Genomic DNA, 7,254 nt, shown 5'->3' on the forward strand with positions numbered 1-7,254 from the left:
GCAAAAATGCAAAATCTGGGAGAGAGGGGCATGCTACACTGCAAAATCTATTTACATTTGAATCATCATAAGACAAGTCATTCATAAGCATAATTGCAGCAATAAAACTTAAGGTTGGAATACACCGCATGACTTTTGCCAGATTTTTGCCCCGATTTACAAACTGGAAAAAGTTAGTTAGTTAGTTGCTGAAAGTCAGAGCCAATCTGCAGTTTTAAATTGTCAGATTACATAGAATATTGCATAGTGTATGATGTTATAGCTTCAGGACTATCATCCATCCAGTCAGAGGATATCATACATGTTTGATAGTTGAGCCACATTTAGAACACATAATGTTTCCTAGCAACAAGGCACGTGTTTCAAGTCTCCCAGCAACAAGGCACATGTTCCTTCTCGAGTTTGTTGTGTTTTGAATGACTTAAAAGTCTGGTGGAATACACTACATGATTTTAAAAACTGAACAGATTTTAAAATACTTGGCATCCTACACTTCCCAAGTTTGTAATAGTCACAGAGAAAAAATTGGCCATCAAACACTAAATGACTGAGTATCACACACTACCAGACGTTAAAGTTGTTCCGATCACAACAAACTCATGCACAAACGTGTGCCTTGTTGCTAGCAGACACATGACAAATGAAAACAATGTTGCTGCGTCCCAATTCCCATACTATGCGTCCTAAATAGTATTCGAAAATATAATTAGTATGTCCCAAATCATAGTATGTTTAAAAAGTATACCAAAGATTCCAGGATGGTCTACTACTTCCGGCTAGAATTCGAAGTGCAGATCGATGCACACTCTAACGGCTAATATTGCCCACAACACATTGCGTGCTGGACGAGGAAGATTAGAGATTAGATTAGAACTACAAACACGCATAAAAAGTGTTTAAAAAAACTACAAACATGGTGGACATGTGTTCTAAAATCAGCTGAAAATAACAAACATGTTTGATATCCTCCATCTGAATGGAATCATAGTCTGAAGCTAAAAAAATGAGCTCAAATCTGCAGACTGGCTCTGACTTTTGGCAACTAGCATCGACTTCTCCAGACTGTAAATCGAGGAAACAATTGTGTAGTGTATTCCAGCTTTTAGTCGTTTAGTGTGCAATGCTTTTCCTCTGTGACTATATAACTTTGCAAAGTTGGCAAGTGTATGATGTCTAATGTTTTAAACTCTGTTCAGATTTTAAAAGTCGTGTAGTGTAGCAGCATGCATACAGTCTACATACTGTATATTGTGTACACTGAGGAGGCGGTGTTGGTCCAACTAAAAGAAAATGAAAATAAAACAATTATATATAAAACACACACACACACACACACATATATATATATATATATATATATATATATACCTGTAGAATGTGAGTCTATACTGGATGTTGTTGTAAATATTGTTGGGCTTGTAGTTGGGAATTTTTGTGTACTTGTGGCTTCAGAGGTCGGTGGTGCAGTCTGTGACGTATCTGTGAAGAATATTAAAAACATCACAGAGAAACAGTATTTCCTCACCTACAGAGTACCATCCTAATAGTAAAGTATGCTGGTAGCAGCCTCATGCTGTGGGGCTGTTTTTCAGTGGCAGGTACTGAGGGACTCGTTTGAGTAGAAGAAAAGGTCAATGCTAACCTTAAGCACACAATAAAAGTGGCTTATAGGCAACTCTGTGAATATCTTTGAGTGGCCCAGCCAGAGCCTGGGCTTGAACGCAATCAAATATTTCTGGAGAAACCTAAAAATGTGCGTCTGCCCTGGTGAATAGGGGTACAAGGCAGAGAAAAATGAATGAAGAAATGAAGGTGTATCTATGAATACTTTTGCAAGGCACTGTGTGTATATAAATATATAAAAAAGTTTCTCACTGTCTGAGGGTCCTTTAGGTGCTTTTTTGCAAATTTCAAGTGTGTTTTCATGAGTCTTCACTGAGAAGAGGATTGAATCTTGCCACACTGCCATAAAGCCCAGATCGGTGGAGTGTTGCAGTGATGTTTATCCTTCTGTAAGTTTCTCCTATCTCCACATCTGATCATGGAGCTCAACTAGAGTGACCATCAGGTTCTTGGTCACCACTCTAACCAAAGCCCTTCTCCATCAATTGCTCAGTTTGGCCAGGAGGCCAGCTCTTAGCAAGAGTCCTGGGGTCTCAACATTGTGCGTACAAACATTGTGTACGCACAAAACCTGCCCTGAAAGAAGCCACTTTCTACGCAAAAGGTGTTATTTATAAAAAACAAACTTGACTCTGACAAGTATCAAGCAAAAGGGATTCACCATTGGCTATTAACATCAATAATTTTGACTAACAATTTTGACCTGTAGACTTTTTATTCTTGGTTATAATTTTGTTTCTGTTTGTATTACAAACATTCCAAACTTCATAAATAAAATATTATGTTTTTAAAAAATCTTCTTCCTGTTAAACAGCACTTGGGAATTATTTAAAAAATATTGAAATATTTTATAGGGGCTAATCATGTTGTCTTCATATATATATGAGCAAGGTTAAGGTACATATTATTCTATTTCTGTCTGTCAAATGCCTGTGAAACTTTTTTTTTGTTTTGTCTCAGTTGTTTAACTTTTTATTTTAAAACATTTACAGGTTTAAAAAATAGCTGAAAAGCAATTTAGCAATAAAAGCTGTTGAAAGTGAGATGATGTTTCTTTTTTGCTTGATATATATTTTAGGGCTGTCAAACACACAATGTGGCGATTAATTAATTAATCTAATTAATTGCAAATGGATTGCACATCAAATCTGGCTGAGAAATTTTCCTCAAAAGATAACTGAAAACCATAACTGTGTTGAATAAGAAAAACATTAAACAGACATCACAAAAACAGTAACTATAGAAAGAAATGTTTCGTTTAATTCAACATAGAATTTACAACACATAAACTTTTAGGCCACAATTGCTATAACATAAACTGTGGAACATATTCTTACCTGCTGGACTTGTTTGTGTACTGTGACTGGTGGCTTCAGTGGTTGGTGCAGCAGTCGATGTGAGTATAGGCTTCCTTAGCCAAATCACACTGAAACCTTGAACGAATGCAGCTCTGAAAAGACATTTGAAGATCAGGTTTACAAACTAGTTTGAAACGCAATAAAAGTAAATATGTTAATTTCGTCTTTATTAGGCTGCAGAGTACAACTACCTGAAGAAAAACTCTCCAGGCTCCTCGGGGGTCCACAACACTTCAACTCTTGTTTTTCTTAGGTTATTCCTCTGAGCCACAACATGGTCCTAAAAATATTTCCATATCATAAACAGCTGAAGTTAGTTTAAGGAATTAATAGCTGCTAACATTTAACACCAGCTGCAAGAAGAACATAAAGAATCGATAACAATAGGCTATGTGGGTGCATGGCAGGACTCACGCCACAGATGAGTATGTTGTTAGCCGGGTCAGTCAAATTAAACCAACCAGCAGACTTGTGTTTATCAGACTTACGAGCGTCCAACATGAAACCTCGAAATTGAGCAGAATCCGCCGAAAGCGTCACTATGGTAAAATGAGAGATTTTGAATAGGCACTTCTTGAAAAGCCATTTTGTTTTACATCAATAAAATAAAATGAGAAAATCTACCAGTAATGCTCGTTCCCAGTTCAGAATCTGTCACTTTTATATATTCTGGTTCGATCTTGAAAGGGGCTTCGGTGTTTTGTTCTAGTACACTGGAAAAAAATAAAAAAAAAGTAATTTTCTGCATGACATTTTCAAGTAGGCTAATTTTATGGATATTTCCCTTAAACCAAACCACAACAAAATTCTAAATACAGGTAAAATACTTGTAAAAATAAATAAACACAGAAAATTCCTTTATACAGTATAGCCTACATTTGACCCTGTTTTTAATTTTAATCTTTGTGTGTGTGTGTGTGTGTGTGTGTGTGTGTGTATTTGTGCACCTTTCCACATACCCATGATTGATATTCATTTCTTGACATTCACTCGCCAATTCAACTCCAGAGCTGAAACAGGTGATGAACTTCAGCATGGTAAATCCAAATGAAAGGAAAAGGAGACCGCACGCATTGTACATCTGAAACGGCCAAAATCACGAAAACAATCACAGAAATTTAAACTACACACTGTTCATAGATTCTTAAGCCTTTAATGAACTTCAGCTGTAATGAAGATATGACAGTGGCTTACGTTGTTATACCGTGCGCTTTGTTGATCAAAGCTAAGAGAGCAAAAATAAAACCTTTGTCTTGCTGTGAGTCGACTCGTATTTATGGCTAAACGTTTTATTGTCCAGTTAAATTGTCTGAAGGCCCTCTTTTGGCCAATCCAGGTATGGTCAAATATATCGTGCACGAGGAAGTACATTACTGGAAAACTGATGAAGTATAAAGTATAATAATCATGAGGTCATAGCTAAGGACATGAGGACACAGAGCTAGCCGAATTCTTCCTTAGGTTTTCCGTTAAAGGGCATCTATTATGCAAATTCACTTTTATATGTTGTTTTAGCTACATAAATCTGTTGGCACCCTATAATGATAAAAAGCCACCTGTTCCTTTTTTTTAATCCCCCAAAATCTTTGTTTTTTTTTTCTTGTTTGTTTTTTACTTTTATTGAGCAATCTAATTAAATGGCCTGGGACAAAGAGCAAAGTTTCTTAATCAGACAACAGAGCATCATAACAAAAGATAAGGGAATAAGGGAATGAGGAAGAAGAGGGAGAGAGAAAAAAAAAGTTTAGTTTAAGATTCTCTATCAAATTACAGAGGTTCAAGGTTTTCTTTTTCTTCATTAGCAACAAAAAGTAATGACATAGTGAAATAGGCCTATGTTGAAATTTGAAAGAAACTTCAGGAATCTGTTCTTATGCAAAAAGAACTTCCCAAGAATAATAATTGTGTTAATTGCTAGCTATGTGTTTCATCTTTCAAAAATGGACACCTCCTGATTTCATAAATATTTGGCTGGGGATATGGAATCAAAAACCATTTTCATTTTTCAAAAAGGATCTTAGCTAATTTGTTTTAATAGTACAAATACATTCAATGTCAAGGGTTTTTATGCCTGCTACTTCATATTCTTTGAACAACATTCCTTTTCTGATGTGTTTTTCTTTTCCAGATAAAATTAAAGTTAGGTTGGTTTAGCTATAGCTTTTATCAATGGCAAACCGGACTGGCCATCTGGAACACTGGGAGTTTTCCTGGTGGGCCGGCCCACTGCGTAAATATAAAGGGTAACACTTTAGAATAATGGTCCATTGTTACCAAGTAACTATGCAGGAAGTAATAGGTAGAACTACATTAACATTTAACTTAATATATATCTAACAGAGATGCAAGATTAACTAAGCAGTAAGTAGTAGCAAATTTAGGACAAAGGTAGTTCCTTATTAGATGTGATAATTATTAAATAAAAATATCCTCATTGAGAACTACTTGCTACGGAAGTTCTAAGCGGCCATGCATTATTATAATTTTTCTGTCTTGTTTTGTCGTTATCACGACTTAATTTTCTCGTGATCTCGACATAACGAAATTTGTTTTGTGGTTATCTGGACATAGCGAAAGTTGTTGATCTCAACCTAAAAACCGTTTAGGTAAAAAGCGATCATCCATGATGCTGCGATGATGCTGCTTCTGTAGCATTTTCTCATGCCGAATACACAGAGAAAATTAAGTGGTGATAACGACAAAACAACTTTCGTTATGTCGAGATCACGAGAAAATTAAGTCGTGATCACGAGAAAACAAGACAGAAAAATTATAATAATGCATGGCCGCTTAGAACTCCCGTAACTTGCAAACTATGACCAATTAATAAAGAATAGCCAATTAATTACTAATCACAACATTAACCTCTTAAACGTGAACAATTGGGTTCTTTGTGGAAACTAATTTATGATATCCCCCAAATAATGGATGTTCTCTGTTTATTTCAAACAAAAACATATAATAATAATACAAATAATTCATTTAAAAATGTTAATAATTATAGGAAGTGATTGAATTAGTTAGTAATTATGAGCTATAGTTTGTGTCAGTTCAGTATGCCTCTGACTTCAAAAGACATACCTTTAGTAACAGTAAGCTGTGGAGGACTTGAATATAAATAATGATGTTCTCTCGACAAAACAATTCACATCCTTAATGAAGGCATCGACTGCATTTATATTGTGTTACACACAAAACTGTAGATTACAGTGTCTGGTAATATATCACTAGTGTCTCACACAAATGTATGACTGTACACTATGTGTAAGATGTTAAATAATTTAGTAATTACTGAGTGGTTAAGGTGTTTTTCACTTTAAAATAATGGTCCAGATCAATAGCAGTAATAGTAGTTCCTACAAGCTGACAGAGTAATGCTTGAGTAATTAATGAGGGGTTAATGAATTTTTCACTTTAAAGCCATAAAGTGCTACTATAGTGTAAAAAAAAAAAAAAAAAAAAAAAAGTTGAGCCAAGTTAGAATTTTAAGGCAACCATCTTCAGCAGATTTTTGAGTTCTCTCAACTTATTTTTGTAGGAGATTCTCAACTTTTTGTTGTATAAACTTAAAACAACAAGTTGAGAAAACTCACAATTCTGCTGAAGCTGGTCGCCTTAAAATTTTAAGTTGGCTCAACTTTTTTCTTTATTTTTTTTTTTTTTACAGTGTAAGGAACTACTAGTGATCTGGGGGCCCGGTCGCATGAAAGCCCTTAAGCTAAGAAATCCTTTAGTTCAAAGGTTAAGGGAACCCTTAGTGAAACTTGGATTGCAAGAAAAATCCTAAGGGTCAATTTAAAGGAACATTAAGGATGTCATTAAGTATTCCCCTTAATTATCTAAGTGTTCCCTTAAGCGTTGCTAAGTCCTACATTTGTGTGAGGCACTAGTGATATTTTAGGTCATTTGGAGTGGGATACATAGGCTATTAAACCGAAATAAAACAGAGTTCATAAGTGTGAACGAATTCAATCATGAGCTTGTCAGCATTACTTCCATATTATTTACATTTTTAATTGAATTATAATTTTTATTAATTCTATGTTTTTGTTTGAAATAAACAGAGAATATCCATCTTTTGGTAAGAGTAGTAGTCACAATTTATCATATTCATAAATTAGTTTCCACAAAGAACCCAATTGTTCACTTTTAAGACGTTACTGTTGTGATTAATTAATTGGTTAGGCCTATTCTTTATTAATTGGTCATAGTTCGCAAGTAATTCTCAATGAGGAGATTTTTATTAAATATTTATCACATCAAACAAGGAACT

The sequence above is a fragment of the Barbus barbus genome, assembly GCF_936440315.1.
Source record: "Barbus barbus genome assembly, chromosome: 28".
Classification (NCBI taxonomy): domain Eukaryota; kingdom Metazoa; phylum Chordata; class Actinopteri; order Cypriniformes; family Cyprinidae; genus Barbus; species Barbus barbus.